Source organism: Stegodyphus dumicola, chromosome X2 (genome assembly GCF_044657685.1).
Source record: "Stegodyphus dumicola isolate Sdum_Otavi_A_Nest chromosome X2, ASM4465768v1".
Lineage (NCBI taxonomy): Eukaryota > Metazoa > Arthropoda > Arachnida > Araneae > Eresidae > Stegodyphus > Stegodyphus dumicola.
Genome location: NC_140781.1, coordinates 59,876,447 through 59,901,076, shown reverse-complemented (window position 1 = coordinate 59,901,076; position 24,630 = coordinate 59,876,447). Strand labels below are relative to the sequence as shown.

The 24,630-nt window shown below is 32.4% G+C and overlaps 1 protein-coding gene across 3 annotated transcripts in view; it reads right to left on the bottom strand.

Moving 5' to 3' along the window:
• LOC118199212 (uncharacterized) overlaps nucleotides 1–16,731 on the bottom strand; it is a 72,679-nt gene extending 55,948 nt beyond the window's left edge. For all 3 annotated transcript variants that reach the window (XM_035371015.2, XM_035371014.2, XM_035371016.2), the window contains exon 1: nucleotides 16,576–16,731. The gene's annotated coding sequence lies outside the window, so the exon portion shown is untranslated. The remainder of the gene's footprint in view (nucleotides 1–16,575) is intronic.
• Between the last annotated feature and the right edge of the window lie 7,899 nt (nucleotides 16,732–24,630).

Below are 24,630 nucleotides of genomic sequence, written 5' to 3'. Positions count from 1 at the left end.
AACCTGTGGAACAACCGCAAGTGGACCTTAGCCATCTGAATGACCATGAAAGTCAAGCCATCCAGCAAGTGGTGAGTAATTTTTCTAACTTGTTTTCAGAAAAGCCTGGTAGTTGTCAAATAGTTACGCATCAGATACAATTAACTGCCGAAAAACCTTGTAGGACTAAACCATATCGTTATGACAAACAAAAAGACGTAATCATCGAAGAACATATTCAGGAGATGTTAAAGAATAAAATAATAACGCCCATAAATAGTGAGTACGCGAGTCCAGTCAAACTATGTAGGAAAAAGCACGAGTTTCCTCCTTCGGATAAAAGGGCTTGGAGGTTTGCTATCGATTACAGAAAACTAAATAGTATTACTAAATTCCCAGTTTACCCTTTGCCGGTTATAGAGGAAATTATTAGAAAGATCAAATCTACAAGATACATGTCTACTTTGGACTTAACGTCTGGCTACTATTAAATAGCTATGAGACCCGAAGACATACATAAAACCGCGTTTATAACAAAATCGGGCACTTATGCATTTTTACGCATGCCCTTTGGGTTCTGTGGGGCCCCATCAACATTCCAGAGAGCTATGGACATCTAAAGCCTGTCCTAGGAAAATCAACTTTAATCTATCTAGATGATATAATTATAACGAGTAGTACGTTGGAACAACACATTAAAGATCTAGAAGAAGATTTTAAATTATTAAAAGAGGCCGGTCTTACAATTAACGCCTCAAAATGCAAGTTCGCAACTAAAGAACTTAAATATCTCGGTTATAAATTTTCACAAAAGGGTATAGAAACGCAAGATTCAGAAATAAAAGCAATCAAGAATTTCCCACCGCCCAACACCGCCAAGAAACTTTCTTCTTTCCTTGGGTTATGTTCTTACTATCGGTCTTTCATAAAAGATTTCGCTAATATTGTTAAACCACTCTTAGTAATTAAAAGAAAGAGAAGTAAATTTACGTGGACAGCGGAAGCTAATACAGCATTTGAAAGATTAAAAGAAGCGCTCATCAATGCCCCTGTTTTGAAATTCCCGGAGGGGGACGAAAACCTGGAAATTACAGCAGATGCGTCGGACTATGCGGTGGGTGCGGTTCTTATGCAAAATAACCATCCTCTGGCATTTTTTTAGTAAAACGTTGAATCAGACACAAAGGAATTATACAGCTACAGAGAGAGAAACATTAGCCGTATTAATGGCTGTACACAAATTTCGAGTTTATTTCCGCAAAGCGCCAGTAACAGTCTTTTCGGATCATGCGGCTGTTGGTAGACTTTACTCGGGGAAAAACCTAACGCCCAGGTTAATAAGATGGGCTTTAAAACTCCAAGAATATAATCTAATAATAAAATATAAACCGGGTAAGGAAAACAATGTAGCTGACGCACTTTCTCGTATAAAACTGGACGATGAAGGAAATGAACTTAAATGCGCTGTGTTGACTTCAAAAATTTTAGATTCTAGAGATACGATTATCACTGAACTGAAAGCTGATCCTGAATTTGGAAATATCTATGCATATTTGAAAGACCCCGAAAGCTTTGAGCACACAGATATCGATGCGATAAGAAATAGAGCAGAAAACTATGAAATAATAGATAATTTATTATTTTATACGAAAACAACAAACGAAAATCTCGAGTACAAACCAGTCATCCCAGCCTCGCTTCGATTAAGCATTTTGAAGAAATTACACGACGCGAAAACAGCGGGTCATTTAGGGGTCAGAAAGACTTTAAAAAGGGTACGCGAGGCGGTATATTTCCCGCAATTATACAAAATAGTAACTGCGTATGTCAGGTCCTGCAATCAACGTCAGTTAATAAATGATATTAATTACAGCCCGGCCGGGTACTTAAATAGCATTCGCGCTACATTTCCGAATGAAATTTTAGGCATAAATCTTCTTGGTCCCTTCCCCCAGAGCGAGTTAAATAAAAATCGTTTTTTTTAGTAATAGTAGATCATTTTTCAAAATGGACAGAAATTGTTCCACTTAAACGCGCGTCAGCCAAAACAGTCGCAGATGCATTCTTACACAGATATATTTTAAAATACGGTGCACCGATAAAAGTCATTAGCGATAACGGAAAACAATTCATTAGTCAAATATTTGAAAACATATGCACTGGACTTGGCATACGCCATATCAAAATGGTTCCGTATAGACCACAGGCAAACATAGCAGAAAGAGTGAACAAAAACATTGTAAAAATAATTCGCAGTTACGTTAGCACACATCACAAGCGCTGAGATGGCTACATAAATGAATTAGCTTATGCTTTAAGAACAGCAAATCACGATACTACGGAAAAAACCCCAGCAGAATTATTTTTAGGCCGAAAGTTAATTACGCCTTTGGATAAATTATTCTTTGTGCAACAAAGAGAGCAAGAATTTAAACAGAAAGATGTGCAAAAACTTATTGATCAGGCGCTTAAAAGCTCGGATACGGCAAGAAATAAGCAAAAAGTGTATTACGATAGAAAACGCCGTAAAGCAGATTTTAAAGTTGGGGACAAAGTATTGAAGCAGAAATTTTCTTTATCAAGTGCCCCAGACAATTTTACTGCAAAGTTAGCTCCAAAATTTGAAGGCCCCTATGTAATTCAGGAAATCAAAGGAGTCGTATTGTACCTTAAGAACGAGAGAGGGGAGATCAGTAAAGCAAGTCCCGACCAGGTGAAAAAATACTATAATCCAAATGATTTTGAAATCCTTAAAAGTTTCTTGCAGTACTCGAGTCTAAAAGAAGTAGAAGGTCCAGAAATAACGACAACTGTTCCACCACCCAAGAAGCAGAGAACTGAAGAGAGACCTAGCCCTTCTAAAACCCAGACGACGGTACCAAAAAGAAAAAATGAAAACTTTCAAACTCCAGCATTTAAGAAAAACAAGAATGCAAAGCCACCGCGTAAAGAAACCTTGGTAAAGAGGAAAACACCACCTACAACGTATCGCAGTAGAAATTATACATCAAGGAGAACGCTCCTAGGGCCAGAGAATCAGGTGCAAGCAAGGCCGCCGTTCCGGAAACTAAAACGACAGCAAGAGGAACGAAAATACCAGGAACAACAGAAAAAATTCAAGAAGGACTCCAGACCGGAGGACGTCAAGACCAGCCGTCCAATGGAAAAACGAAAACGACAACAACCCGACGATTGCTACGGCAAGAGGCCAGCATGCAGAGGACGCAAAAGAAAAACTAATGTGGAGACACTCGGAGGTCAGTAAGGAGAAGATTGACGTCCATGAAATCTATAACGTGGGAACAATTCTGCCAGAAAAGAATGACGGAGTTTCAATCATCGAAAACTCAAAGATAAGTTAAAATCTTCTATAAAATTTTTTCTTTTGTTCCGAAATGTTATGCATAAGTACGAAGTTCTATGTTTTGACGAAAGTCAATATATCTCGGTTGAGGCTTAATTTTGTTTTACTTTATTTAGCTAAGGCAAAAGTATTATTTTCTTTAAGTATAAAATCTAAGAAAAAGCCATTTTTGTTGGTCGAAAGACTAATTCTGTTATGTTAAAGCCAAAATTTGGCCGAAGATAAAAATAACTTCGTATTCTTGTATTAATAAGAATTTTAGTTTCAGTGCCGTCAGCTTGGCGAAGAATGAGTAAAGTAAAAATTTATTTTCTCTTATTCATTTTATGGTAAATTGTAAAAATCATATGTATTAAAATTTTGTAAATATACGTAAATACTTGAATGTTATGTAAAAGCAGAATTTAGTCTAGAAGCATAAAATTTTAGATGCTAAAAGTAAATGCTTAAAAGCAATGAATTCAAAATTTAAGTATTCAACTGTAGATAAAATCATGCTTTAGAGCGAATGCCTGCATGTCTAAAGATGAATGAGGGGGAAGTTAGAATGAATGTGTTTTGTAGGGTTCTCCACCTACACTTGAATTATTAAGAATGTTAAAGTAGCTCATCGAGTTGTAGAATGTCGAGTAAGGTGTGTCTATTTGGTCGTTGAATTCTAACAAATCATGGTGGTTAGGGGAAGTGTTGTAAGACTAAAACACGAATATTCCCGTTTGACACCACACATGGTGGAGAGCCAGGGTAAAGTTAAATTAATGTTTGAATAATTGAATGAATGTGAATTAAGCAGTAACTAAGGAAAACGAATCGTTTAAAAAAAATTTATTCAGTGTCAAGAAAGTGTAAATTATAATGTATTTAGAAAGATACTGATACTTATTCCTTCCAGATGCTGGAAGGAAAAGAACAAGATTGATTGATGAAGTCCAGGAAAAGTTGCTGTAAGAAGAGAGATTTATATAAGTATCGACAGAAATTTAGTATACATTTTGTTACATAAGATTTTTTTTGTGTAAACGAGGCTCTTGAGAGTTAGTTCAGAATTATAGAAACTTTACAACAGGTCGTTTGTAGGACCTGCTTCCAAGTTTTCCAAATTCTGGCAGCGGCAAATGTAGGGTTTATATTTATTTTAACTAACATTTATTTTAAGTTTAAACTATCTTTCCTGTCAAGCCTTACTTTGCCCTGGAACTGCCAATGCCAGAGTATGTAAATTTTAGTAGAACGCGCAAGGATTCAAATTATCAGCGGAAGTATTCTGAGTTAAATAGAAAGGAAACGAGTTCGAGGTGTGCTGTTCTTACTTCACGAGCGCGGAGGTAGTTAAGCAGAAATTGAAGAACCCCGCGTTTCGGCCTGTGAGCTTGCCTCGGAGAATTGTTAATCGTTCAACGTGATATTCAAAGTTTGCTGAATTAGCAGTGGTATTGTAAAACGCGGTGAGGTTAGTTACTTTTAGAGAGCCTCGTAGTTAGAGTCTTGTTATTAATTTCTTTTCAGGTTCTTATTTTTATTTTACCGCCGGGTCGGCGTAGTTTGTGAGCGTCAAGAACACGCAATTGTAATTTCTTAAGTTGAATAAAAAGGACTTAAACCCTTAGCAAGACTCTGTCTATTTTCCAGTTTCAACAGTCACCTCTTGGTTGCATGCAAGTTGGAGGCGCGCAACTCTACCAGTTAAAAAGTAAATGTTTAAAATATTAACTAACAGCCAAATCCTTTAATGATGTATTTCCATTTTCAGCCAATCATTTTATTATAAATGAATTTTATTGGGTTAATGAACTTATTCAAAACGTAAATGTAAATAATGAGCTCAGTAACATGCTTCATGAACAAAACATGACGTAATATGACACATGATTAATTTTGTGACAGAATGCTTTCATTTGAAACTGAAAAAAAAAGTAATTTTGGAAACAGAAAATAATTAATATTTAAATACTGCAAAATTCTTAATAATTTTAAATGTTAACATGAGATTAAAACTCTTAAGGACCCATGAATATAATCCAAGAATTTAATAGAGAATTTAACTTTTCAGTAACTTTTGTTTTTTTAACAAGAAATGTGACCCGTGTAAAATATTACACTTTTCTAAAAAAGAAGTTCTTAGTTCTAGAATTGTAATTTCTACTGCAAAATTACCCACGATGTTTGTCTGTTTAAGAAATATTTAGTTTTTCATTTGGCTACTTAGATTTATATTACTTGATTCCCACTTATAATTAAACTGGATGTTTCCGAATACATGTGTCACTTGGATCGCAAGCCTGAAAACATTTTATAAATCCTCTTACGGTATTTGAAATTCAAAAGTTTTCTAACTAGATCTTATGCGTATGGCTAGGTATAGTACAAGCAATTGTGTCAGTATGCCAAAGAATTATGCTTAAAAAATCTCAACCTTACTAAAACAGACATTTGACTGTAAACTGAAAATGGTTATATAACCATTGTGTAGTAGTGAAGTAGCGAAGTATTGTGACTTCTAGGCACCAGAAGTCACAATACTTCGCTACTATTATGACACTACAAGTATTTTGAACTTGACACGAGAAATCTAGTGTTTTGAAACTAGAGGTATTGTGAAAAAGCTAAAAATAACTAAAAGCATTTTTGCTTTTCAGTTGTAGATTTATTATGCTTCTTGATCAAGAAATATATAATATTCTGCCGGAACTCAGTTTTGATCCAATTATTGTTAAACTGATCAGAGATTTTGAAGAACAAACGCTTACCTGTTGTATTGCTGAAATTCCGGAGTGTCATATGCATTGTACGTTTATCTTAATTTTAAAATTTAATAATTAAACTACGAATTTTGTATTTTAATGATACTTCAGTTCAAAAATTAATACAAGGGAACGATTCATCTATTTAAACATGTAAGCTACAAATTATATATCGCTTATATCATATATAGGTACGATTATATTGTTATATCACTTAACAGCTGATACACTGTTAACCTTCTTTTACCCGTTCCTTTTTACCTTATTTGTCTACTGAAACTCTGATACAGAATGTAATCAAATATAATACAAACACAAAATGTAACATATTTCTTTGCTCCTGATGAAGAGGGACCTGTACAACAAAATAATTATGAAATATAATATGGGAATCTTTTGTTAATAATATATACGTTACCTACATGAGAAAAAGCTCTTCCTAATATCAAGCGCCAATTTTTAAATAGTAGATAAAGCTTGTTTTAATCAAACGCATTTTCATTTTAAAATTGTTTAGTAATATTTATGTATTTGAAAAGTCACAATTAATAAAGGGAATGAATTATATTTAAGAATTTTATCTCAGATATAATGAAACTATTTCATAACCTGATGCATATTACTCGCTTCTTTAATTTTAAATAGTCATTCCTTCCTTAAGAAGAAAAACTGCATGATGCGCTTTCGTGCATGAAATGAGACATGCAAATAAAACTAAAGCTTTGCCAACAATTTTTTTCGCATTCATCCGCTAAAACTAAAGGGTAGAAGGAATTTCTCGCACTCTTTATGAAGTTGCATTAACAACACAACTACGAAATATTATTTCTTAAGAAACCCGAGGGTCTGAAATACGTCTCACTTTCATCAGTTTTTCCTATTCCTTATATTAAATTCTGCAAACAAAGAGAAGCTGATTTTGAAAGAAATTTAACACCGAGGACACAAAGTCTTACGATTGATGAAACGAAATAAAAACAAGTTTTCATAAAAATGCTGCAAATTTGAGAGATAAGTTTTCGAAAACTTAATGACACGTCGCTTTGATCGTCTGGTGAGCGTATAAGGACTGCTATTTCTTCTGATTGCTTTTGCAAACATACTAGAGTCCTGATTAAGAACAGGAAATTTACTTTAAACTATGTTCGTACAAGTGTAGGATGGAATTACTATTTTAAGTGCACAAATGAGAAGGTTTTAATTCCCCTTTATTCCTCACAGTTTACAGCTGTTGCCGCACTTCGGGATACAAAGACCAGTACTTATGGTCTGAAACGTAAAAATAAGAACTACAAACTAAATTAAATAAGAACTAAATTCAGATACGTATTTTACAGAGAATAGTAACGTGAAGATTGGCCTTTTAAAGTTTACGTATGTAGTGAGCAGAATACGGGGACTACAATACGTCTTCAAGTATTAAAGAGAACTAAGTTCTGGCCTCTAAGGCAGACAAGAACTGACTGACAAGCGCGTACGAGATAAGGTAGCCAGAAGTCTCTTTCCTCCTTGGCTTAAAGCCACAACTTAAATACTTAACAGTTTGCAAGCTCAATTTCCATTAAATCTGTTCGCGTTTGTTCTGGCCGGAAATGGAAAATAAGAGAGGATAGTAAAGTCTTTAAAAAAAGTAAGCGTATAAAACTTAAAATCCTTACAAGCGAAGTGTGACAGCTAGCCCGAACTCGAGTTCGAGTTAAATGCTCATCCAAGGATTGGTTGTTTGTGTGTGTCCTTCCCCTTTTCTCGTAAATGCCATACCAGTGTGCTCCCTGTGCAGCACCTTAGGCAATGTTCTTGGTAATGAGACATATAAAAGTCGATGTGTTTGGCCTTTTCTGACGAATTGCTACGTTAGAAACTGTCTTTCCATTAAAAAAAAGTATTTAATGACAACTATAGTGTGCGATCAGAATAACATTTAATCTAAGTTTCGGTCTGTACATTTATTTTGTTATTAAACATATTTAAACTTTAGTACCAATGCTGCTTTCTACATGACATGCATTTAGACATGTTCAGATACCAGTATATCTAGTTATTTATCTTTTTCCCGTTAAATATCAGCCGCCCCATTGACATCTACATAGACAAGGAATCCAAAAATTTAAATTTTCTTTGTTAAATACAAAGCTATCTTAGCTCTTTTCGCATGCTGCCCCCCTTTTTTTTTATTTAATTACAAGTTACATTTTTCTTTTCTGCTTTACTTGATGACAAACGTTACTTAATTTGCTTCTTTTCTGCTATATTAATTACAAGTTGCATTTTTATTTTCTGCCCCTAGCTGCTCTTTTTATTTAATTACAAACTGCATTTTTCTTTTCAAGAATGTATACGGTATTTCTTCCGCCTTCTCGGTGCGGTGGTCTCCAGGCTGGACGCTGCATTCCAGAGGTCTGCGGTTTGATCCCCGGCGAAGGCGTTGCTCATTTTTCATCTCTCCTGCTTCCAAAAAATTACATAATGACTCTACAGTAGCGCTCGAACTAAAAGGTTGGTGTAGATGATGATTCTCCACACCCAGGATTTGGCGACTGGGTCCCCTAAAATCTTAATCGCTATTTAAAAGGGGGAGTATATAAGGTATTTCTCCCGCCTTCTTAATCGTGCCTTCGTGGTGTAGTGGCCTGCACGCTGGTCGCGTATTCCAGAGGTCCGTGGTTCGATTCCCGGCGAAGGCGTTGCTCGTTGTTCATCTCTCCGGCCTCGAAATAACCTAATGTCTCTATAAATGTAATAATAAATAAATGAATTAATAAATTTATGTATATATTATGACTTTATATATTCATAAATTTATATTAATAATTAATAGTAAATGACATAGATATCATAATATTCATACATGGAATATTTATAAATACGCTGATTCTTGTTGCTTCAACTCCTCCAATCATCAACCTTTTCAATAATAGAAGAAGGAGCAGATGAATCAAATAAAACAGTGCGTTTTTCATCAAATTAAATAGGGGCAAAAGTCATTTCACCTCACGGTTTGCTGAACATCAACATGCCTTGGACAATCGGCATTCTACGGAGTACCATTTAGTTTTATTCAGAGTTTACATTTTACCGAACAGTAGTGTGCCAACGAAGACTGGTCGCCTTCTTTTTGAACCTTGAAAGTTTTCCAAACTTTATTAACAAGTGTTTAAAATGCACGTAAACCGCATCCAAAAGTTTAACCCCCACTTCTTCCAATGTGCCAATTTCAAAGTTGCGTTCTTCCGGTATTTACATGGTTTTTTCAAGGTCTTTATGATGTTCACATTGCTTTCTCTGGATTTCACCTATGTGGGTGTTCCAAATTTGACTTAGTTTTCCAGTTTCCCCAGGGCTTCCCTTTTTATGATATTTCTGGTAAAGCAACGTGGGGCTTTCTTTTCTTTTGACCTACCTCTTTGAGGTACTTGTTTTTTCCCCGTTCTTCTTACCACTGATAAAGGAGAGCTAAGTGTATCAAAAAGCTCAAGATTTCACGTGCTTTAGCCAGTGTAATATAAATTTCAGTGCTTTTTGACTGATAATTCTTTGTTTATAGATTATAACTCTTTATTTAGAAATTCCTTTATCGTTAGAAAGGAAAATTAAAAGTACAAAACCAGGTTGTTGCCAATCAAAGACACGTAAGATTTTTATTTATCTTCAGTATATTGGTCATCATTTTAGGAAAGCGAATTACTTAAAAGTCCTTTATCTCTATTCTAAATAATATTTTGCAGTAAGTATTATTTTATGCTACAAATGTGATAAGTAAAACATTTATACAACTTTAAACATAGTCTTTACAGAACTTCTAACTCAACATTTTCTGTCCACACTTGCATGCATCCGACATAAGATTGAATACTAATGACGTAATTTTCTAGTAACGTAGACCAAAGCTTTCAAAACTGAAATTCCTTTTTGAGTTGGGCTTTAATTTTATTTAACAAAAAACATTTAATTTCATGAATTAGTAACAGCAGATATTATTTTAATCTAAAAAGATTATCGAGATATTTGTATGACTTTTAAAAACATTCGAAGATTTTATAAGTAATTCAATTTCTTTTTGAGCATCAAACAGTAAAGTAAAGGTTTCCGACTAAGTTAATTTATTTTTGTGGGTTTTAAATTATGTCAGCGTAACCTTTCTTAGAAGTATCTAGAAAGTTTGAGACAATTCGGAGAATCTGTGAAAATTCTTTTTCTTATACACTTTAACATTAGCCTACGTTTTGTTAGCGCATACAATGATACAGTTCCTCCAAGAAAAAGTTTCTATTGAGCTTAGAAAGAAATCATAATTTTATAAAAGCAATAATGTTCTTCATAAATACGGTACTGTTTTATCTTTATCATAATGACATCAATAACCTTATCACTCAGGTAAATTATTCTTCAAGATATGTTCTTAAATAATTGAAAAGACACTCTTCTGAAGATAAAATACAATTTATAGTTTCATACAGTAATAATCAAAAGAGAAGTTAGTACTTCTCAATTTCTAACTTCTTTATCCTACAACTCAATATACTAAAGTAATATTAAACTTTTAGTTCGCGTATTAAACGAATCTGATGTGTTTAATAGACCAGCAGGTGCTTCATCTTCAGAGACAGAATATTTAATTTTACTCGTGCTAGCCTGATTTCTCCCTTTTCAGCCAAGTCGTAATACATTAGAAAAAAAGCAGTGTTAATCTCTCTTTTCTGTTTCGCTTGACAGGAGCTTATATATTTTTAAACCTAAGCATGTTGTGCTCTGTGGAGCGCTCCAAATAAGTCATTTTATTCTTCTGTACATTACGTGTTTCGCCTTCAAGTGACTGTATAATAAATGTACGTAATCATTAAGCGAAATATCTTTGCACTTCACTCCATGTGCATAAACTAACGATTATCATATTACAGAATTTTCGTAATAAATTAAGAACTTTCATAGCTGTTTAAAAACATTTTGCAGCAAGAATTGTTTCATTGCAATAATATACGCAATTGAATTTAGTGAATTAATTTGCTAAATTTTTAAACAATATATTTTACATACCGTTGGGAAATAGAAGTTGAAAAACAGAAACCCATAAATCTTAAAAGTTTCTTGAATCAATTTATATCTCTGTTAGACAGAGGTCATACGCCATAACGTTAATATAAATAAGCATGAAACTAACTCTGATAATCGATACCTAAATTTGTGAATTTTCAGATTGAGTGATATTTTAGAGAATAAGATAAAGTTCGCAAGGAATAGTGCGTAGTCAGTACTTAACATGTTTATCGTTGCTTAGTAAAATAAGCTTAAAATATCTCGCTTTCAATTAAATTTTCGAACATTTTATTCTACAGAATTTTCTGTATTACCTATAGATCTATAGTCCTTTCTAGAAACTTGAGTATTATACAAAATTACCCTTTGTAAACTATTCAGTGGAGTTAAACTTTTCAATATATGATTTGAGGATCAAATTCAGGAAACATCTGCAACTAACCTTCCTGAAGGAATGTGAAGGCAATACCTGTGAATTCACACAGACTTGAATGATTAATCAGTTACTCGATGGAAACATGTTTTCAGACGTAAAATATTCAGATGACATGAGAGCTTTGCGAATGTCAAGAATGCAATACCACGCTTCCAATTCGAGAAAGGTGCTGAGAATCCAGCATTCAGTCAGTGAATGCTAAAGTTTTATATTTAAATTTAAGAAATGCACGACTGGAAAAATATCTCTAGAAAACACATTATGAATTGGTTCAGAAGAAAAAAAAAGTATTAAGAAAAGTTTTAAATCTTTCAAAAAGTCAATCATCGTTATTTTATATGAAAAGAGTTTTCATACGCACGGACTTTTGTTAACGTTAGATACCATCAAACATACTTTGATTTTTAACTTTAACGAGTCTACCTAACTGGAAGAGCGAAACGAGGTACCTTTTCAGATATGATCCTGATAATAAAATATTACATATGTACGCGTATGTAAAATAAAATTTTAATTTTAACTTGTTGAGCCCCTAGTCTCCTATTTAAAACTTTCTTTTTCTAGTATAAAAACAGCAAAATGATTATGATAAAACTTTCTGAAATGTGTTATTCCAAAATTAATCCATATCATGTGATTCTTGCACAACGTGAATGACACATGTACTTCCATTACGGAGAAAGTTAAAATGAAAATGCTTGTCTAATAATATTCAAAAGGAAACTTTTATCAACCTGTAGAGTCAGGAAGGATGTTTTTTTTTTTTGAAGAATGAAGTTGAAGAAATGAGCAATGCCCTCGCCGGGACTCGAACCACGGACCAATCGAATACGCGCCGATTGTACTGGCCATTACACCACGAAAGCATCCTAAGAAGGCGGTAGAAATATACCTTATATACTCCCCATTTTAAAGAGCAATTGGGGATTAGGGGACCTAATCGCCCAAATCCTGATGGGGGAGAAATCCTCATCCATCACCTTTTTTAGTTCGGGCGCCACTGTAGAGTCATTAGGTAATTTTGAAAGCAAGAGAGAGGAAAAATTAGCAATGCCCTCGGGCGGAACTCGAAACACGAACCGCTCAAATACGCGCCGAGCGTGCTGACCACTACTCTACGAAGGCATGCTAGGAAGGCGGCAGAAATACCATATAAACAAATAATAATTAAACGAAACTCTGCCTAACTACAGAGAAATAATAGTAGCTTCACTGTTCCTAATCTAACAATAATCAAGTAATATTTCTCTTCTCACGCTTGTATTCACGTAGAGAATATTTCGTCTATAGTCTTTCTTTTATCGCCAGTTTTAATGCTGCAATAATTGAAATACGTTTTTAAAATTATTTTACAGCGGGTGTATTCATCTTTTACCTTGCTTTTTTTTTAGAAATTATGATGAAATAAAGATATTCTACTAAATGCGCTAAGAGTGCATCTTCATTGACAAATTTCCATCTTTATGCACAAACTTCATCATCATGATAATCCGCAACCATTCCTAAATTTTTACCAAAACATTTTTTCTTGCGTAATACAGTACATACGAAATCCAAAAATTTGAACTAATAAAACTATTTAACATTTGAAACATATGAACATCTGAGTTATTTTTTTTTCCTTTAGAAATATTAAGTTAGAACACCGCTCTTCATAAATGTGTTTTATTACTTAAAAATAAAAGAATGGTATTTGGATTGTAAGAAAGTATATCGAAATAGTATTAAAGATATTATTATGAATAAGCTTTATCTTTACAAATTCATTATTAATACATAATTCAGACCATTTCACTTACACATAATTTTATATTAAAGAGCTTTAACAATTTTATTCCATAATAAGCATTAACTGTGAAATTCTACAAATATATTTTTATATCTGCATACCCAAACTTGGAAAAAATGCATTGTCTCGTTGCTCTATTTTTAACAACATCATTCTCTATAAACGCATTTTACTATTCACTAATAAAAGAAATGTATTTGATTTGTAAGAAAGTTTATCGAAACATTTATAAAAATCTTATCAGTATAAATTCATTTCTTCTACATAATTCAGACAACTTCACTTTCACATAATTTTATATGATAACTTTAAGCTCTATGTTAATTAACCCTTTATCTTATTTTATTTATTATTTTAGATGTACTATAACTTCTGCGTTTCGTAAGCTCTAACTAGAATGCAAATTAGGTACGTTTATATGTAAACAAAGTTCTTGAAAGTTAGAGAGAGTTTAGCAGATAAGCTTCTTTTTGGTCTATTTTGTCTCCCATCTCAGAGAATTACTTAACATTAGCATTAACCTTTTGCTAGCCGAGGTTGTTCGCGCATTTAGATTAATTTTAGCCACGTTTGATAGACTTTTGCTATCAAAAATTGGCTCAAACTAATGTAAATGCAATATGGGCTTTCGGCGTTAAATTATTAGTCTAAAGGGGCTTTGTCCTTGAAGGACTATTGTTTTCGTTTTGTGTTGAAAATTTTAAAAGGCTGTATCACTTTTCCAATCGTTGCCACCAAATACTATCGCCCTGTATTATATTTGAAGAAATTAAATAATGAAGAATCTGCATAAATGTATGTATGTTTTTCGCATTGTGATAAAACAACGGTACCTAGAGCCATCCAAATTTGAATGACGTAATCCTACTGCGAATATGGGCATCTGAAAGCCAAAATTCGAAATTTGGAATTTGTTTCATTATAGATTTTATATTTTGTAAAACTTTAACGAATTTTTGATTAACAAACTCACCGATTTAAAAGCGAGCAATGGCAACATTCTACAAGTAGGGAAAAAAACTGTTATCTCCAAACTGGCGGAACTGTGTATCGGAAATTCTATATGCTCATTTTAAATTTATTTTGCGACATAGCTGTTGAATTGAATTGTATGGTTTAAGTGCAAAGAACATGATATTTAATAAATAAAGGTAACACACAAAACGTTAAAGAAACGCCCCTGTAGACGTAATTTAAAATCTGAAACCTTTCAGATTTTTTTTTCTTTTAAATTTATATTTTATGTTAACTGAACTTTCGCAAGCTGCAGAGTTTATAATGTAAGTATAGGCCGTATATTTTTTAAGCTCTTAATAAAGGATTGTTAAACCTTTTTCTGAGTTGTAATACTTTGATAGATGAGGCGATAAGTTGCCTTGAAGTCTCAATAGAAGCCTAGATAATAAGTGAATGGAAACCTACATAACAGAATGATTTTTGAATTTGGATAACAACACGGGATGCAAGGGTCATCTGCCTAAGGAGGGGGAATGCCCTCATGGAGGGCATTTCAGACGAAACTGGCTCGTAATCATGTTACAGATAGCTTGATTTACTGAACTTACTGCGTGAACTTACATTAAGAGGATTTATTTAGATAAATTATTCAAGCAAAAACCAAGGATCTGATTGCATTATCGATTTACCCCAATACTTTAAACTGCTCGTTGAACAATTTTTTTTAATGAAACTATTACAGCATTCTTTTACGCAGACAAAATTAAATCTAAAGTATTAGAATTTACAAAAAAATATGCAATACACATTAAAAAGGCGGTTATTCCTTTATTAGACTGATATTATGATTCCTTTATACTACATTTTATTCCTTATTAAACATTTTATAACAGAAAAATAAATATAAAAATTATAAATATAGAAATATAAAAAATAGTATATAAATATAAAAAGTTTATGTTTTTTATATATAATTTTAACTGAACAGACTTTAATACAGCCTGATATTATCTTTAATAACGAATTGTCTCAGTATTAGGCAGAAAGAAAAATCAAAATTTCCGATAATATTTTTACTTTTAAAATCAAGAGCAGGTATTATAGTCGAACATATTATGAAATTTCTTATGTAGATTATGTAAAAGTTAAAAAAAAGTTACAAAGGGATATACTCTTAAATCAAATTAATTTAAGAGCATTACTTGGCCACATGTTTTGGTTATCTTACTCATTTTTCTAACCTACAACCGTAAAGCATTTTCTAATTCAGTAGAATACACTACTGAATTAGAAAATGCTTTACGGTTGTAGTTCACTGTGTTCTTAGTATAATTAGTTTTACACCTTGTTCTTAGTACATCATGAAATAATTTTGTAATACTAAAATAAAATAGTTTTTTTCTGATTTACATGATGCGTCTTTTTTTCTACCGTATGAAAGCTGAATATGTAGTCAAGTGCAAAGAGATAATATATCATGGGGAAGCATTCTTAGCGATCTTTTGTGGAGGAGTTTCTAAGCAAAATTGTCCTGTGCTTGCAGCATCGAACATCATAAACAATAATAAACATCTTACAAACCCTTCCACCACCAAGCCCCCCCCGAAAAGAAAACCTCGTCAGCAAGACTGCTGTTAAGGAATTTTGCCACTGAGCAAATTAAGGAAAAAATTACGAAATATAAGACATTAATTTTTAATTTAAAGATACTAGGAAGTAAGTTATTCATCTACTCTTTCTTGAAGGGAGGAATATTTTCTGCCCTGGATATAATACAATGCCCAATAGTTAAGAAAATGCTTTAAGATTGAATGGTATTCATTGTTGAATATAAAATTTCACATAGTTGATTCAACAAATATACAATTAAGAGATATATTAGAAGAAATGATATAGAAATTTCTATTTATACGTGGATTGATGAGGATGAACACGTTAACGTATATTTAAAAACTTATTAGAATTTTTCTACTCTCATAAAAAACCCTAAAACACTTTTCAAAGTAACTAAGCCCTTTTACAAAGTAAACGCTTCTTCTGCTTTTTTACTGCTAAGCAGACAAAGCAGCAGATTTTCTAAGCGAATAAAAAATACGCAAACTGAAATAAGTTTGAAACCATTTTCAAGTCTTCAGACGGGAATACGCAAATGAATCACATTAAAACATATTGAGAAAAGTTTATTTAACCTCCATCTGAAAACTGAGCTAACTTGTGCATTGCGTGACTTATTTCAACATGCACTTAATTAAAGTATGAAAAAATCAATACTTACCGAGAATATTAAAGTTTAGCAGAGTACAATAATTAAGAGAACAAATCTAAACTTCTGAAGCTGTAAGTTTGCCATAAATGGTATCAATTTTGTACATAGCTGTTAATGGAAGAGAAAACTTAACAAAGTTCTCCGCTGCTTCCGAAGAGGTAGGAGTTTGAGTGGGGAATAACGGAACGAAGAAATATTTTGGGGAGTAATCGCCAGCCGCCAGGTGAGCGCGCCAAAATTTTGAAAGTCGCCAAAGATATTTTTGTTACAAGACCACGGATTTTCATATTTCTCGAAAAGAATGAACAAAAGTTAGTAATTTCAAACAATATCGTCATGAAAATGAGAAAAGAACTGTAAATAGTAACAAATACCAATCTGATAAAAAGCGGTCTGTTTTTTAATAGGCATCTAAATTAAATTCTTTGTTAAGGGATTTTAATAATCCGTAAACTTAGTTTATAATTTCGATCGATCAGCACAGACATATTTACATTTCATAGACTTGGATAACATTCTAAAGTGCAATTTTCTGCCGTTCTAACTTGCACCAATGTCTTCTTCAGGAGTAATTTTTTTCCTGAAGACGCAGAGTTCTAAATTTGTGTTTCGAAATGTAGAGAAATTTTTCATGAAAAATCAGTGATACCGAATAAAATTTGACTTTTCAAAATTATGACCAATGAACTACAATTAAGAGTTTTTAAACTTAAATATGTTTTTTTCTTATGTGATATAAACTTTATTTTTCAAATTAAGTTTTTTGTAATTTATATCAACATTTTTCTAAATATCTCTAAGCGAAAGTAAACTGTTTTATAAGTACTAGTAATTTTGACACTATTAAATTAATGGTTAATTATATTATAAAATTAGTATAGAACAAGAAGGCTAGAAAGGTTTTTAAATTGATAGAAAGAAAGCAAAATGGAAGAGAATGATATACGAAACGAATAAAAATAATTGTAACGATGAGCAGAACTTTTAAGAGAACTTATTCATTCATCAACTTTGCGTTTACTGATTTCAAACAAGCTCTGCATAGTTACAGAAGACCCTTAATTGAATATATTTGCAAAACGCGCAGCGCGCGTTTCTTAGAAATAAGGAAACCCAAACTAATAATTAATAGCGTGATTGGTAATTTGTGACATTCCAAACTAAAACTCGTCAATTTCAATCCAACTGCTAATAACGTATTATTTAACGCTGAAGGAGACTTATTTGTGAAAAAACACTTTAAGGGAATTAGGATCACCAATATGCGATTATTTCAAGCAATAAAAATACTATAAAACGCGTATAGCCGTCCTGATCAATAGCTTTTCTGGTAGTAAAATCGTTGTGCCCGTGTAACATGCAGCAGTACTTTGCAATATAACATTTAGCATTTCAAATTTTGTAATGCAACATTTTTGTAATGAAAGCCATAACGTTATGTAATGTAACATTTGGATTTTGTAATGCGACATTCATTTTCTAATTTTTGTAATGTAACATTCAGCAGTAATCTGCAATCATAATGAAATGTGACTTTTAGCAGTGATTTTGGATTCTAACATTTAGTAGTAATCTGCAATCACATAGACAATTCTAATGTTTCCTTATTTATTTTTAGTTCTGTAATGCCTTTTTGTAAGTACAGTCCTCACTTTATCGTTAGTGCATTAAAATGTTCTGGAAAAGGTGCGTATTTAAAAAAAATGAAATTTTATAATCACTGTTTGAAATTTTGTAGGATATCTCTTGCTATGACATATAGCTAATCTCAGTGGTATCAAAAATTTTAATCATGCTGTCCTTCAGAGAAACCTGAGTTTCCTGTTCAATTTACATCACGACAAATTCAAAGTTTCCATGTAACATTTTCTGAAAGTCTGTTCTGACAGCGACATTTTCCTTTAGTTTGGCTTCTGATGTCATAAAGGTAATCAAAGAAATTACCACTATTTGTTAATACTTTTCAAAATTATTTCACAACATCTCGTTTTATATAAAGTAGTGGTAAAAAAAAATGTTTCTGTTTTATTAGGTTTCTTCTGCGAAATTAGAGATTTTCTTAATGGTCAGTGATTTTGCTAAAAATGTTGACTTTTCTCTATTAAACATTCATATGTGAAGCCCAAGAACTATGTACAGCATCTCTTACCTTCCTGTTAACCAATATATATATATATATAATAAGATTTAAATATCTGCTATGATTTTATTTTATATGTGCGGGGTCTGATTTCATACTTTCACAGTTTTCATGGAGATGTTAAGAAGAGCCAACAAGTGCAAGGGCATATTTACTCTTATTTTGCAAAAGAACTGCCTTAAGGATTCTTCCAGTGGAGTCACTAAAATATCAGAAAGCATCATAACTTCATAATTTATACTAAATTCAATAATAAATTCTTCATGCATTAGTTACGTATTCTATTCGATTCATCAAATCTATATAATTAACTTAGAATGTTCATTTTAGCAGCTAATACAATGAATCAAAATAAGTAATTTTGATTAAATATGATATTTGGGAAAATTGAAAGTGATACTAAATGTCGATACTATTTTTGAATTCGGAGCAGTAATTCAACCATAACGTTTTTTGTCCACTAGCGGATGTAAAGAGTCTGATAATGAAATGAAATACAGGTTTGTTACTCTAGAACAGCTTTTCTCATATACCTACCTTGGTGAGCAATAGAAGTAATAGTCATATTATAACGAAACCCTATACAGACATTGCGCTTGATTATCCGCATATCTATGTATCGAGGTCAAATTCGTCGTGAACTTTTATGGAATTTTTAGCGATTTATCACAAAGCTCTCAGAAATTACAATTGAGATAAGCTGCACTGTAATATTCTTATAAATTTAAAACTGAATCCGAATTCGAATGTGAATTTGAATACATTTTAATTATCTCTGTCGGTTATAAATTATGAGACTACGCGTCAGTAAAAAAATTACGCTGAAAATGTCTAGGAAATACTAAATCTTCTCCAAGAATTTTCTCCCAAAATAACGAAGATAATGATTCACGATAATATTATTTAAAAATATCCGTTAAGTACTACAAAAGAACACTCAAGAATTTAGCTGAAGTTATTACGCGTATCTTGTCTTAACGTTCCACAAAAGATATTTTTATCTAAAAATAACTTACGCTAATAAAAAATTCTGGGATATAAAAGTGACTCTTTATTTTACAGCACACTTACGCTTTTTTTGAGAAGGAATTAGAATATTTTTGCTGATTCTCTTTTCATTTGGGATACGTACGCCATCTGTGACCTTTTCCTTTAGGCAATATACGGAATAAATAACTAGAAGACAAGTAACGGAAAGTCATTTTAAATCTTGCACATGCTAGTTTAATAATTCTAATTACTTATACCTCCTACTGAAAGGCATTTTCGCATTTTCCTGTGCGTGCTCTAGTGGTGCAAGTGGTTAGCATGTGCAGCGAGTAGTTGGAAGGTTAGAATGTCAGCGTAGGAAAAGATGATTTTCGCACAACAAGTGGTAGATCCATAATTTGAATCCCGCCAAGGATACAGCTGAATTTTTGCGTTATCCGCTCCAAAAAGCAATAGCCGTGGCGCTCAAATTATCCACGATCTGGGGATGATAATTACTCACCACATGTATTTGGTCAATTAGGTCTCATGCTTCTCTCTAGTCACTTTTGAGGAATGTAAAGACTTACTGCATTCCGTGCGTGCTTTCGGAAGCAAAAGTTTTGAGCACGTCCAGCTAGCAGATGGCTGATGCACAATTGGAATTGCGCAGCCTACAGCTGATTACAACATGTATGTGTATATGTTGTTATTGTACAATATGTATTATATGATGGCAGTTATTTTCGATCAAACTTCGAGCTAGAACGTAATTATTCTCAAACTGTAATCGATTTAAATTAACAAAGAATCTCATTCTCATGTTTCGTGATAGAGCAGATTTTGCATCACATGTTAAAAATATACAAATATAGAAAATGCGCGAAATCCGGAACACCCATTTTATCCTCATAGCTGGAACTAATATTTGATTGAAAATACTCCAGAATGATACTTTCAGGAAAAATTCCGTTGTTATTTAAAAGTTTTTATGCAATTTACTCTTGCTTCATTGAAGATAATCATTTCAAAAATTTAGGTTGTCTCGATTTTAATAAAACAGAGATCACAAAACATGTTTGACTATCAACCATTTCAAGGACTCATCAATAGTTTTATCAACACCTCCTTTTGCTTAACTCGTACTTTTTTCGCATTGATCTGATATTGCATTAAATCATTAAAGGAAATTTAACCTTATGATGCATTGCTAGTTATAAAGTATTTAAATATGAACATTAAGTATTATAAGTTTAATAAGAACATAGTTCAAATCGCACTGTTAAGTAAAGAAATGTGACTGGTAACAACAGCCTTAATTCAAAATTAGGCAAAAAGACAACAGTTTTGCTTCTGAAGAACAAGGACATCTTTGATAGCTTTCGTAGCCTTCAAAATTGATAAAGTTTTATTCAAAACCTGCGTGAAACTGAGGGCTCTTTTTTTGCTTAAATTTAAATGTTGCATTCAGCAATAGATTTTATAGAATTTTTCAAGATGCGATGTGAAATAATTTCTTAAGAAAAGGGCGTAAGCTAATGGGCTGAAGAGAATGAATCTTAGCTGATAAATTTAACGTCGGGCAGGAGATAAATTTAGCTCTGACCCGGTGAAAATTGCAGGGAAAACTATATGTATATTATATAACTATGTTTACTAATTAGTAGTAAATATTAGCTAGTAGAATAGGATCTAACTCTCTTTGGCCACATAAACTAATCTAGATCCTACTAATGAACCTGGAGAGTTCTCGCACAGAAATACCTAATACCAGCACAGAAGAAGGATGAAATAATACCAGCACAGAAGAAGGGTGAAATAATACCAGCACAGAAGAAGGGTGAAATAATACCTGCACAGAAGAAGAGTGAAAATAGCTCTTTATTATTTTCAACTATGACCAAAAAGGTACATACTTCATGTTTTACAAGAACACCGACAACTTGCGATGGAAACTAAGAATTTGTAATACAATAAATCCAAGTCTAAAAAAGTGTAGTGCTGGACTAGCACTTTAAGTCACAGCTAACTAGGTTGACTCGACAACCTCCCAGGTGTGATAATTATTCAATGGTCAAAAGGCGTATCAGCCATTCCGCGTAACAGAAAGGTCAGAAACGAAACGTGCACTGGCTAGTGAAAACACGCTCTAATAAACTCCAAGATTCACCCGTTTAAATACTCACTTCACTTAACTTTAAATTAGCATCCTGGCGAGGGAAGGCGAGGGAAAGTTAAGGAGTTGAGAAAGATAAAAAAATTTGTATAGCTGGTTATTTGAACTAAGGGAAACCTCACAGAAGTAGTAAATTTAATGAGTTAGTAGTTCACGTTATTAGTAAGCAGTTAGAAATAGTTGCTTTCATTTAATATTTTACTTATTTTTCCTTAAATTACATCAGAAATTAGAGTTTCCAAAAGTGGTAAAGAGCAATTATCGAAGAACTGAGGAGATTAATCAGCTGATGAAAATTATACGAATTTTGAAAGTTCCATACTCCATTAGTTACTAAATAAAGAAGCAGCATTTAAATTTTCTTAGATTGTATTGATTATATTATTATTCATTGAGAACGAATCTCCATTCAGTCAATATCAATCGGAAAATTGGATGAAGTCGAAAGACATAAGCAATCCATGAGAGAGACATTTCTGAAGCGGCGACTCAGTCTGCTGCAAATCTCATGAAGTCTTCAACTTTATTTTAGGACAAGAACCGGGTTTATACTTGTTTTTAAACAAAAACTACGATTATTCCTTAAAAACGGGCTGTGAGCTACCAAAATTACGTTTTTAGTGCAGCTATTTCTCTAAATTTTCTTGCACTACAGAGAACATCTTCAGAAAATGTTTACTTATTTAAAAAGCTGAAAATAAAATTGCGAGAGAAAAATATTCGTGCCTTATGTTTCAGAAAGGGTTATTATCTAAGTACTCAAAAAAAAATTTCTTTGCGACTGTATATACTAAAAAAGTTTAAAAAACATTTAAAAAAACATTTAAGCTGTTTATCATAAAAAGTTATTTTAGATGTTAGAAACTTAACTTCAGTCATCTTTCATCTTCAATAACGTGTTCAAATAAATACTTAATTTTAAGTATATAAGCATAAATGGTCGATTTTCTAAATTCAAATACCATTCATGGGAATCGGTAAGACGCCCCAGGAAGTTTACGGAAGATTCGACAAAGGGTCAAATCATTGTAAAACTCAGACTTTATCATAAAAATCCTTTATCCCTCTGATTTGTTAGAAACGAAATATCTCGTAATAACAAGGTTTTTGAAGCGTCTTAGCTTTAATACTCTAACACTTTAGTACTGTAATGTAAATTGTAAATTTCGACTAAAATGTAAAATTATCTGAGCACGGGACTATTTCTTTTCTGCTGTGTGAGAAGGCAATATATTTTTGGTACAACTGCAACTTTTTGGTACAGCGATATATTGTTGATACAACGATATATTTATCATATTTTTGGTACAACTGCAATTTTTTGTACAAGGGGTGTTATGTTGTTAACTCTGTTGTTGTCATCTTTCAATTAACCTCTTTTATAAACATGGATTAGCAAATTTTCATGAAAAATATAACGTAAAAAAGATTCTTAAGATTTTATATGTAGCATTAATTTTTTACCAACTTCCAGATTTTGATTGCTTTTTGCTTTTTCAATAAAACTTTAATGCAAAAATATGAAACATAGAGGTAAAAACACTGCTTTCTTTTTATTGCGTTCACAAATCATTACGCGAGATTTCTCTACATTTTTTTTCAGTTAGAAAACGCACGTCAATGTATTAAAACATATGAACATTACACGATGATTTGAAGGTGCTATATTTTCCCACAATATTTGTACGATGATGCTTTTAAACTGCGAAATTTTTGCACCATTTTATTTTCTACCATGATATTTTTAGAAATGCAATGTTTTCTCCTTGCTTTCTTTTTTCCCACGATGTTTTCTGCTTGTGTTGTTCCCCCCCCCCCGATGTTTTCATTCTCAATGATTTTGCCACAATGTTTTCACCTGTAACTAAAATTCTAGCCAGCTAGAAAATAAGAAGTTTCGATAAAATCTCTTATAAATATCGTTTAAAAGATAGAACATCTACTGAAGAAAGAAAAAATAGTGTGACGTAATGACATGAGTACGTTTTCCAGCAACGCCGAAGGAAGAAGCGATACTTTCTCGTTCTGTTACACATTGTAGCATATTTTTTTAAAAGCTACAGAAAATGCTAAATTAATATTATATTATTCTTATTTTGAAAGAGGGAGAAGAATTTGTTTTACAACACGTGAAAATTTCAAAACTTTGCAATCGATGCATTTTTAAATGTAGAGCTTTGAAAATCATGGTCGTTAAACAGTTGAAAAATTGAACAGTTTTCGAAAATTCGACGGAAAATAAAAAAAACTACGTTAAAACTTTGATACTTATTTCATTCAAAAAATATTTTGCGGCTCTCTGATGGTGCAAATTGCAAACTGTAAATTTCTGAGATTTTTAGGATTTCGTTAAATGAAAATATGTCAAATTACTTAAGCATTAAATTAAAAAAAATTATATCAAATTTTGAAAACATTGCTCCACAATATTGTATTGTTATCCACAAACAGCATGTGTACAAAACGTAAACTTTGCAGCTTATCAGAAGTAGGTTAACAATCGATGATAAACTTTTTACCACAGCGACAAAAACCATGAACGAACTAAAGCTTATAAAAAGATCTACTAACATTAGCTTAAGAAGTAAAATGCCGAATTTTCCAGTCATTGAACTAACACGATCAAACAATAATAGTAAAATATTAAATCACTTTAATCCCATCACTGTCGAACAGTACGAGACCAGTACAGTACACAGGAGAAAATTCTGTATATGCATTCTGAAATCGCTTATTGACAAATATCTTGTAATAAATGCTGTAATATAATATGCTCATT